Below are 11,410 nucleotides of genomic sequence, written 5' to 3' on the forward strand. Positions count from 1 at the left end.
GACATGGGACGCGCACCACGTGATAGGTGCCGTCCCATGTCAGAAGATGGCAGAGCAGAGCGCGGCGCGGATAGAACAAGGTAAGTGCGGGGTTGTGTGTGTCAGTGTCGGCAGCATTATGTATGTATGTATGTATGTATGTATGTCAGCAGCATCTTGTATGTATGTATGTATGTATGTATGTATGTATGTATGTCAGCAGCATCTTGTATGTATGTATGTATGTATGTATGTATGTATGTGTGTGTGTCAGTGTCAGCAGCATCTTGTATGTATGTATGTATGTATGTATGTATGTATGTGTATCAGTAGCATCTTGTATGTATGTATGCATGTATGTATGTATGTATGTATGTGTGTCAGTGTCGGCAGCATTATGTATGTATGTATGTATGTATGTATGTATGTGTGTCAGTAGCATCTTGTATGTATGCATGTATGTATGTATGTATGTATGTATGTGTGTGTGTCAGTGTCAGCAGCATCTTGTATGTATGTATGTATGTATGTATGTGTGTCAGTAGCATCTTGTATGTATGCATGTATGTATGTATGTATGTGTGTCAGTGTCAGCAGCATCTTGTATGTATGTATGTATGTATGTATGTATGTGTGTCAGTAGCATCTTGTATGTATGCATGTATGTATGTATGTATGTGTGTCAGTGTCAGCAGCATCTTGTATGTATGTATGTATGTATGCATGTATGTATGTATGTATGTATGTGTGTGTGTCAGTAGCATTGTGTATGTATGTATGTATGTATGTATGTATGTGTGTGTGTATTAGGGATGTGCACCGGCGACTTTTGAGGTCTCGTGTTTTGTGTTTTGGATCCGGATTTTCGTTATTTTTGAGGTTCGGATTTGTCTCGCAAAACACTTGACGAAAGGTCTCGGTTCGGATTTAAGGTATTGGATTCGGATTTTTTTTGAAAAAAACATAAAAAGTTTAAAAATCAAGTTTTTGGGCTTATTTTCACTCCTAGGCTATTATTAACCTCAATAACATTCAATAACAAGCATTTCCACTAATTTACAGTGTATTCTGAACACCTCACAATATAGTTATTAGTCCAAAACGTTGCAACAAGGTATCTTTCTGGACTGCGTAGAGGAGTGGGTCACCACAATATATATTAAAAACCCTGAACTTTTATGAATCGCACCAATAAATGTACCTGGACTGCGTAGAGGAGTGGGTCACCACAATATCTTAAAAACCCTGAACTTTTATGATTCGCACCAATAATTGTACCTGGACTGCGTAGAGGAGTGGGTCACCACAATATCTTAAAAACCCTGAACTTTTATGATTCGCACCAATAATTGTACCTGGACTGCGTAGAGGAGTGGGTCACCACAATATCTTAAAAACCCTGAACTTTTATGATTCGCACCAATAATTGTACCTGGACTGCGTAGAGGAGTGGGTCACCACAATATCTTAAAAACCCTGAACTTTTATGATTCGCACCAATAATTGTACCTGGACTGCGTAGAGGAGTGGGTCACCACAATATCTATTAAAAACCCTGAACTTTTATGAATCGCACCAATAAATGTACCTGGACTGCGTATAGGAGTGGGTCACCACAAGATATCTTAAAAACCCTGAACTTTTATGAATCGCACCAATAAATGTACCTGGACTGCGTAGAGGAGTGGGTCACCACAATATATTAAAAACCCTGAACTTTTATGATTCGCACCAATAATTGTACCTGGACTGCGTAGAGGAGTGGGTCACCACAATATCTTAAAAACCCTGAACTTTTATGATTCGCACCAATAATTGTACCTGGACTGCGTAGAGGAGTGGGTCACCACAATATCTTAAAAACCCTGAACTTTTATGATTCGCACCAATAATTGTACCTGGACTGCGTAGAGGAGTGGGTCACCACAATATCTTAAAAACCCTGAACTTTTATGATTCGCACCAATAATTGTACCTGGACTGCGTAGAGGAGTGGGTCACCACAATATCTTAAAAACCCTGAACTTTTATGATTCGCACCAATAAATGTACCTGGACTGCGTAGAGGAGTGGGTCACCACAAGATATATTAAAAACCCTGAACTTTTATGATTCGCACCAATAAATGTACCTGGACTGCGTAAAGGAGTGGGTCACCACAATATCTATTAAAAACCCTGAACTTTTATGAATCGCACCAATAAATGTACCTGGACTGCGTATAGGAGTGGGTCACCACAAGATATCTTAAAAACCCTGAACTTTTATGAATCGCACCAATAAATGTACCTGGACTGCGTAGAGGAGTGGGTCACCACAATATGTATTAAAAACCCTGAACTTTTATGATTCGCACCAATAAATGTATCTGGACTGCGTAGAGGAGTGGGCACTGGGCACCACAATAAAATATATAAAAAACCTTCAACAGATCTGCATTACACTACACATACGGCTGCTCCTCCATCCTCTCCATCATATACATGTTGGAGTTTTAGCGTGTGACAACCTCTTGTTTTTGATAATGTCAGTGCATTTGGAATATTTTTCAATTTGCCCCACACCACTGAATGTACTTTATCTATAATACGCAATACGCATCTATCTATCTTGACTGCGTAGTGTGGTGGCCCCGGTACACAATTTGGTACCGAGGCCACAATATAATTAAAAAACCCTCCACGTGTCGGAATTCCACCAAACAAGTATCTGGACTGCATAGTGGGGTGGCCCCGGTACCCAATTTGATACCGGGGCCACAATACCTCCTCCAAACATGCTACAGACAATTCGTCATTGAGAGACCCCAGACAGACAGGGTCGAAGTGTTATTGTTTGACTTTGTAAACCCAAAAAAATGTCCCTGTTGCACTTGCACATAGTCGTGCAATGAAGACTGACTTTTTCATTTAAAGGCACGATCTTTAAAGTGTCAGAAAGAGAGAGAAGACACAGGAGAGGAGAGTTGTAGCTGGGGACCTGGGGTGGAAGCTCCCAGGCTCCCCCAGCATTGCCTGGAAGTCTGAGCGTGGTGACTGAGCCAGGGCAAGGAATGTGTGCCCTGGATGAGGGGGAGAACTCCATGCCACTATAGTGAACCCAAGAGAGAGGGGGACACTGCACATGGAAGAGGCCCTGGAGTGAGGGCTGCTACAAGAGGCATGGTAGCTGTAGTGTCAGATCCTGAGGCTGAGAGTACACAGAGTGACGTGTCAGAGCACAGGAGACATTATCCCCGCAGAGGAGGGATGAGCTGCAGTTGAGAGGTATGTTGTTGAAATAGGACATGCACACTTTAACAAACCAATCATTTCAGCGACAGGGCCTACCAAACAACTTTGACTGAAATGATTGGTTTGTTTGGGCCCCCACACCAAAAAAGCTATTCATCTCTCCCTGTACAGACTAAACAGGCTCTACTGAGGCAAGATGTCGTCCTCATCCTCAACCTCTGATTCCTCTCCCCCTACAGTGTCTACTTCCTCCTCATCACACATTATCAATTCGTCCCCGCTGGACTCCACAACCACAGGTCCCTCTGTAGTATCTGGAGGGCAGTGCTGTACTTCATTGAGGAATTGATTATTCATTTTTATAAACATCATTTTTTCAACGTTGTGAGGAAGCAACCTCCTTCGCCGCTCACTGACCAGGTTCCCCGCTGCACTAAAAACTCTTTCCGAGTACACACTGGAGGGGGGACAACTAAGGTAAAATAGAGCCAGTTTGTACAGGGGCTTCCAAACTGCCTTTTTTTCCTGCCAGTAACAATATGGACTGTCTGACATGTCTACTTGGATGGTGTCAGCAAAGTAATCATCCACAATTTTTTCTATTGTGACAGCATCCAATGCAGCGAGAGTAGACATGTCTGCAATGGTTGGCAGGTCCTTCAGTCCGGACCAGATGTTATCAGCATCCCCGCCAGTGCCTCTTTTGGGAAAACTGAGCTTTTTCCTCGCAGCCATAGATGTGGAAGAAAATGAGGGTGGAGCTGTTGGCATGTCACGGTCCTCTTCAGAGGACAATCTCCTGACCAGCAGGTCTTTGCACCGCTGTAGACAGAGACACAACATACGCTTTAAACCGAGGATCGAGCACGGTGGCCAGAATGTATTCCTCTGACTTTAAAAGAGTGACCACCCTCGGATCCTGGCAAAGCGTACGAAGGGCTACATCCACAAGAGCTACATGCTTGGTGTAATCGCAATGGCTTACCAGCTCCTCCCTCACTTTCTCCAGCTGCTTCTGCAACAGCCTGATCAGGGGAATGACCTGACTCAAGCTGGCAGTGTCGGAACTGACTTCTCGTGTGGCAAGTTCAAATGGCTGCAGAACCTTGCACAACACGGAAATCAGTCTCCACTGCGCTTGACTGAGGCGCATCCCCACTCCTTTGCCTATGTCGTAGGTGGCTGTGTAGGCCTGAATGGCCTTTTGCTGCTCCTCCATCCTCTGCAGCATATAGAGGGTGGAGTTCCAGCGCGTCACAACCTCTTGTTTGAGGTGATGGCAGGGCAGGTTCAAGCTTTTTTGATGTGCCTCTAGTCTGCGGTAGGCACTGGCTGAATGCCGAAAGTGTCCAGCAATTTTGCGGGCCACCGCAAGCATCTCCTGCACACCCCTGTCACTCTTGAGGTAATGCTGCACCACCAAATTAATGGTGTGGGCAAAACATGGGACGTGCTGGAAATTGCCCATATTTAATGCCCGCACAATGTTACTGGCATTGTCTGACACCACAAATCCCCATGAGAGTCTAAGTGGGGTAAGCCACTGGGAGATAATTTCCCTCATTTTCTCTAATATGTTGTCAGCGTTGTGCCTCTTATTAAAGCCTGTAATGCACAATGTTGCCTGCCTTTGCATGAGCAGCCATTTTGTAGATGCTGCTACTGATGCAGCTGTTGCTGTTGCTGCGGAAGGGGATGCATCTACCCAGTGGGCTGTCACAGTCATATAGTCCTTCGTTTGCCCAGAACCACTTGTCCACATGTCCGTGGTTAAGTGGACAGTGGGTACAACCGCATTTTTAAGAGCACTGAGGACACTTGATCGTACTTCTCTGTACATTTTTGGTATCGCCTGCCTAGTGAAGTGGAATCTCGAGGGGATTTGGTACCGGGGACACAATACCTCCATCAACCCTCTAAATCCCACTCCACTGATGGCGGACACCGGGCGCACGTCTAACACCAACATTGCAGTTACAGCCGCAGTTATACGCTTTGCAATAGGGTGACTACTATCGTATTTGGTGGTCATGGCAAACGACTGTTGGACGGTCAATTGTTTTGTGAAAGACTTAGCGGTCTTACGACTTCCCCTCTGGGAAGATGACCGACTAACAGCAGCAACAGCAGCAGTGGCAGTAGTAGGCGTACCGCTGCAGGATTCCTCGGATGAATCCCGTATTGAGGAGGACTCAGTCTGGCTGCTGACTTGGGCTGCAGGACTGAATCTGATGGAGATTGTGGAGGAAGTTGACGAGGAGGGTGTTGCTGGTGTGTATCCAACTGGACCACGGGATTTAGGTGTCCCTGTACCGATGAGGGTCCTAGCCCCAGTTCCTGAACTAACCACTGAACTATGAAGGTTATTCAGGTGACGTATAAGGGAGGATGTTCCTAGGTGGGCAAGATCCTTACCCCTGCTTATTTGAGCTTTACATAAGCTACATATTGCCATACATTGGTTGTCTGGATTTGGATAAAAATAACTCCAGACCGAAGAGGTGCATTTTTTGGTCTTCTGACCAGGCATGACGATGGGCTTTTTCATCCCATGAACATCAGCTGTTTCCCCCCCTGGTGCCTCATTTACAATAACCACATCACCATCCTCATCATCAAGTTCCTCCACAGCGCCAGCTACATCATCAATAGCCTCCTCCCGAGCCACCTCTTCCCGTACAGTGATGGGAAGGTCAGGCTTGACAACCACCAACACCCTTGGACTCGCCTTGGGGATTTGTGATAATTTCTCTTTAGAAGGCAGAGTTGTTTGCTGTTTTGTTGCTGACAGCATAACTCTCTTCAATTTTTTGTAGGGGGGGGGAGGAGGAGGAGGGCTAAGATCCGTGGGTGAAGCTGAACCACTAGTCATGAACACGGGCCAGGGCCTAAGCCGGTCCTTGCCACTCCGTGTCGTAAATGGCATATTGGCAACTTTACGTTTCTCCTCAGATGATTTTAAGTTTCTCTTTTTGCTACTTTTTCTTAACTTGGGCTTTTTGGATTTTACATGCCCGGTACTACGAGATTGGGCATCGGGCTTGGAAGACGACGTTGATGGCATTTCATCGTCTATGTCATGACTAGTGGCAGCAGCTTCAGCATTAGGAGGAAGTGGGTCTTGATCTTTCCCTACTTTATCCTCCAAATTTTTGGTCTCCATTATATGTAGCACAAGATACTGCAGAATGTGTGAACTTGGTAATATTGCAGTACCAATGGACTTATACTGCTGGATTGGTTTTGCAAATTTGGTTATAATTATTATATTTTTTTTTTTTTTTAATTTTTAATTTTTTTTTACTTTTTTTTTATTTTTAAAAAACTTGGGAATAGTGGGGAAATAACTATGCCCTTAGAAGCACAGAGCACAGGACACAGCACCACTGGACTGAACAGGACACGGCACAGGACCCAGCAGCACTACGGAACTCAGCAGGACAGAGCACAGGACACAGCACCACTGGACTGATACTGCAGAATGTGTGAACTTGGTAATATTGCAGTACCAATGGACTTATACTGCTGGATTGGTTTTGCAAATTTGGTTATAATTATTATATATTTTTTTTTTTTTAAATTTTTTATTTTTTTTTACTTTTTTTTTATTTTTAAAAAACTTGGGAATAGTGGGGAAATAACTATGCCCTTAGAAGCACAGAGCACAGGACACAGCACCACTGGACTGAACAGGACACGGCACAGGACCCAGCAGCACTACTGAACTCAGCAGGACAGAGCACAGGACACAGCACCACTGGACTGATACTGCAGAATGTGTGAACTTGGTAATATTGCAGTACCAATGGACTTATAATGCTGGATTGGTTTTGCAAATTTGGTTATAATTATTATATATTTTTTTTTTTTTTAAATTTTTTATTTTTTTTTACTTTTTTTTTATTTTTAAAAACTTGGGAATAATGGGGAAATAACTATGCCCTTAGAAGCACAGAGCACAGGACACAGCACCACTGGACTGAACAGGACACGGCACAGGACCCAGCAGCACTACGGAACTCAGCAGGACAGAGCACAGGACACAGCACCACTGGACTGATACTGCAGAATGTGTAAACTTTGTAATATTGCAGTACCACTGGACTTTTACTGCTGAATGTGTGAACTTGGTAATATTGCAGTACCAATGGGCTTATACTGCAGGATTGGTTGTGCAAATTTTGTGGTAATTAAAAAATATTAAAGTAGTTTTTGGTATTTTTTAAAAAAACTTTTTTTTATTTTTTTAAACACAGGGGAATATTGGGGAAATAACTATGCCCTTAGAAGCACAGAGCACAGGACACAGCACCACTGGACTGAACAGGACACAGCACAGGACCCAGCAGCACCACTGACCTCAGAAGGACAGAGCACAGCACACAGCACCACTGGACTGATACTGCAGAACACAGCACAGCACAGCACAGCACAGCACAGCACTAAACAGCACTAAACAGCACAGCACTAAACAGCACAGCACTAAACAGCACAGCACTAAACAGCACAGAGGACCACCTAACACACCCTCCCTCTACCCTGATCAATGCCCGAGTGAAGATGGCGGCGACTAGCGGGGAATTTATAGGATCCGAGTATCGCGAGATCCGACAACGGGATTATGAGTCAGAGCCTCAGTTTCACTTTTGAATTTGGCGCCAATACCCGGATCTGTCTCGGATCCGACTCGGATCCGCAACGTTCGGGTGGGCTCGGATTTCATAAATCCGAGTGCGCTCATCCCTAGTGTGTATGTATGTATGTATGTATGTATGTATGTGTGTATGTGTGTCAGTGTCAGCAGCATTATATATGTATGTATGTATGTATGTATGTATGTGTGTCAGTGTCAGCAGCATTATGTATGTATGTATGTATGTATGTATGTATGTATGTATGTGTGTCAGTGTCAGCAGCATTATGTATGTATGTATGTATGTATGTATGTGTGTCAGTGTCAGCAGCATTATGTATGTATGTATGTATGTATGTATGTGTGTCAGTGTCAGCAGCATTATGTATGTATATATGTATATATGTGTGTATGTGTGGCAGCAGCATAGTGTGTGTGTGTGGCAGCATATTGTATATATATATATATATATATATATATATATATATGAGTACAAGTTAACCCGTGCATGATACTCATGCATTCTAGTCAAATCAAGCTACTTAAGGTGTTAAAAAGGTTCTTGTCATGCATTTGGGCCTAGCCCAGGCCTCCTCAGGGGAAGAGCGTTACTTCCCGACCCAAGCGCCCTTTTTAACGTGGTTTTGTCCACATGTCACCACCTCATCATTTTTCTCCATCACCTCATCCTTCATCTTTATCGCCACATCTATCCAGATGTCTATCCAGACACAGGGATCTCTCTCAGCGGTCCTGAGTATCACACTCCTCTCTCTCTGTCACCCCCGGGAACCACCAACCACTCACAACTGTCACCCCCGGCAACCACCAACCACTCCCAACTGTCACCCCCGGCAACCACCAACCACTCCCCACTGTCACCCCCGGCAACCACCAACCACTCCCAACTGTCACTTCTCCTTCAAGAAATATATATTTTTTTTAAATCTTTATAAACACTTTTAACAATTAACAAATTAAATGAACAAATTAAAAACAACTTAGTATACCAAATTTCAGCCCTTTCTGAGTTTTTTTTCCCACACACACTAAGAAATTAGTAGGTCAGTGTATAACTCCACCCAGCAGGTGGCGCTGCAGCTTGGTTTTTTTTTTTTTCACACACACACACAGACTAACACACGCCACTAGGCTTATATATATTAGATGGGGCCAGTATATTGTGTGTGTGTGTGAGTGAAGGGCCAGTAAATGAGTGCAAAGTGTGGAGGTGGGGGGCCAGTAATGAATGCTGTGTGTGTGGGGGCCAATAATTGAATGCTGTGTGTGTGTGTGTGTGTGTGTGTGTGTGTGTGTGTGTGTGTGTGTGTGTGTGTGGAGGGGGGGGTCTTAATATAATGTGGGAGGTAGGCTATTGATTTAATTGTGGAGTGCAGGTGGGGGCTAATTATTGGGTGCTATTTTATTTGTGGGGTAATGGTGGGGCAATTTCATTTAATAGTGAGGCCTATGAATTTATAATGGGGTAAATAGACCTTTAATTTAATGCTGGGGTGGTTTGGGAGCTATTTATTAATTGTGGGCTGGTTGTGGAAAATGAGGTCTATTTATTAAATGTGATTATGAATTATTTAATGTCTGTGATTGTTGTGGGAAATGGTAATATTTGTTAAATGTAAATGTTATTTAAATTATTGTTGGGGCTGTTTGGAGGGAGGGAAATGGGTTTATATATTAAATGTGTTTGCTATCTAATGTCAGGGTTGGTTGGAGAAAAAGAGATATATTTAGCAAATGTGAATATTATTTTAATGTTGTGGCTGGAGGGAGGCCTAATTATAAAACGTGAGTGCTATTGATTTAACATCTGGACTGGTTGGAGTTTTCTAAATTTCATGTACTCATTTTTTTTCCAAATAGGGCCTCCAACATTCCAGGATCCAGACAACTAGCAAATGAGCTAAAGTAACCAGCAGCCACAATTGGTGACAGTGACAAGACAGGTAATTATTCAGATATGAGATGCAAAGCCAGGAATACAGAAACTGGGCAAGGTGGTCAATATTAGAGATGCTCAGGCTCCATTCCCCGAGAACCGAACACACCCTAACTTAGTAGATGTGAGTACCGAGCCAAAAAACTAGCAAAACGTCATTCTTATGTTGTCGGATCTCAGATCTCGCAAGCTTTGGATTCTATAAGTACTGTCCTCCATGGCAATCCAGCGCCATTCACAGAGGAGCACAGAAGGGGCAGCACAGTTCTTGGCAGCCTCTAGTGCAGTTGGGCAGCGTCATAGGTAGAATAGAAAGAGGAGGGGTAGCAGTGTTCTTCAAACTCTCCGGTGACATTCAGGAGAGCTCCATTGCTCCATTGCTAATTGTCATTGCTGAAATAGAAATAATAGCGCTGGCAGGCTTGGTCTTCTAAATCTGCAGTCACATTGTACTGTGTTATATAGGTAAAACACAAAGAGGAGAGCTCCATTGCTCCATTGCTAATTGTCATTGCTGAAATACAAATACTAGGTCTGGCAGACTTGATCTTCTAAATCTGCAGTCTTTGTTTGAAAGTAATAATATTGTAACCTGTGAGGTGGTCAAAATTGACTGCAAATGACTTGAAATTAGTGTTATTGAGGTTAATAATAATGTAGGGGGGAAAGCAAAAATCTGTGATTTTAGTCAATAAAAAATATAGGGATTTTAGAAAAATAAAAATCGGGATCCAAAACACGTAAGGGCGGTTTTACCAAAACCAGAACACGGGGGTCAGTGAACATCTCTAGTCAATATTCAGGCAAAGTAAAGCCTGAAAGTACAACTTCAAAGGTCAATCTGAGCAGAAGTCAGGGCTGATGAAGAAACTTCAGTGGTCAAATGCAGGCATAGGTCAGGGCAGATGGCAAATCAACAATGGGTATAATGTTGCTAATTGTGATAAATAGACTGCAAAGTTATTGTAACTGATATAAATGTTACTGTAGGAACACAACAACAAAAAAGCTGACAATATTTAAAATATTGGGGTGAAATCCAAAACTAAAACACAAGTCTGGTTTTGCTAAAACCAAAACTAACACCAAAATAAGATGATGGTTTTGACAAAACCAAAACATGGTGTGGTTCGCTCATCTCTAACAAATACTGTTTACGTATATGCTGGCACACAGTGATTTGCCAATATAATAAAATGTTCCAACCGGCGCCAAGTTCTTTTGAAAATACAAATTCACTTACTGCCAGGAGAATTGGAGGATCCTCAAAACCTCTACACACATTGTCAAGTTTGTTATTATAAATCTCTGGCGCACAGGTGAAAAAAAGTTCAGTGCGAATTTTATCTTTCATTGTGCAAATATTTGGGAAACAAGAAGACTGAACATGACTGCTCACAAAAAGAGGGTCAGCTACAGGGAATCGTATTGTTGATTTCTCTGAAAAGAAAGGTGAGCGGGAATTAATCTCAATATTTATCATTTTAATTGAACGGTACACACTATTGGTATTTCTTTTTTTTCACATGTGCGCCGGAGGTTTACAACTACAAAATTGACATAGTGATTTGTATATTGTTCGTTTTGTAGCGCCAGACTATATTTTCT

The sequence above is a fragment of the Mixophyes fleayi genome, chromosome 4, assembly GCF_038048845.1.
Source record: "Mixophyes fleayi isolate aMixFle1 chromosome 4, aMixFle1.hap1, whole genome shotgun sequence".
In the NCBI taxonomy this organism is placed as follows: domain Eukaryota; kingdom Metazoa; phylum Chordata; class Amphibia; order Anura; family Limnodynastidae; genus Mixophyes; species Mixophyes fleayi.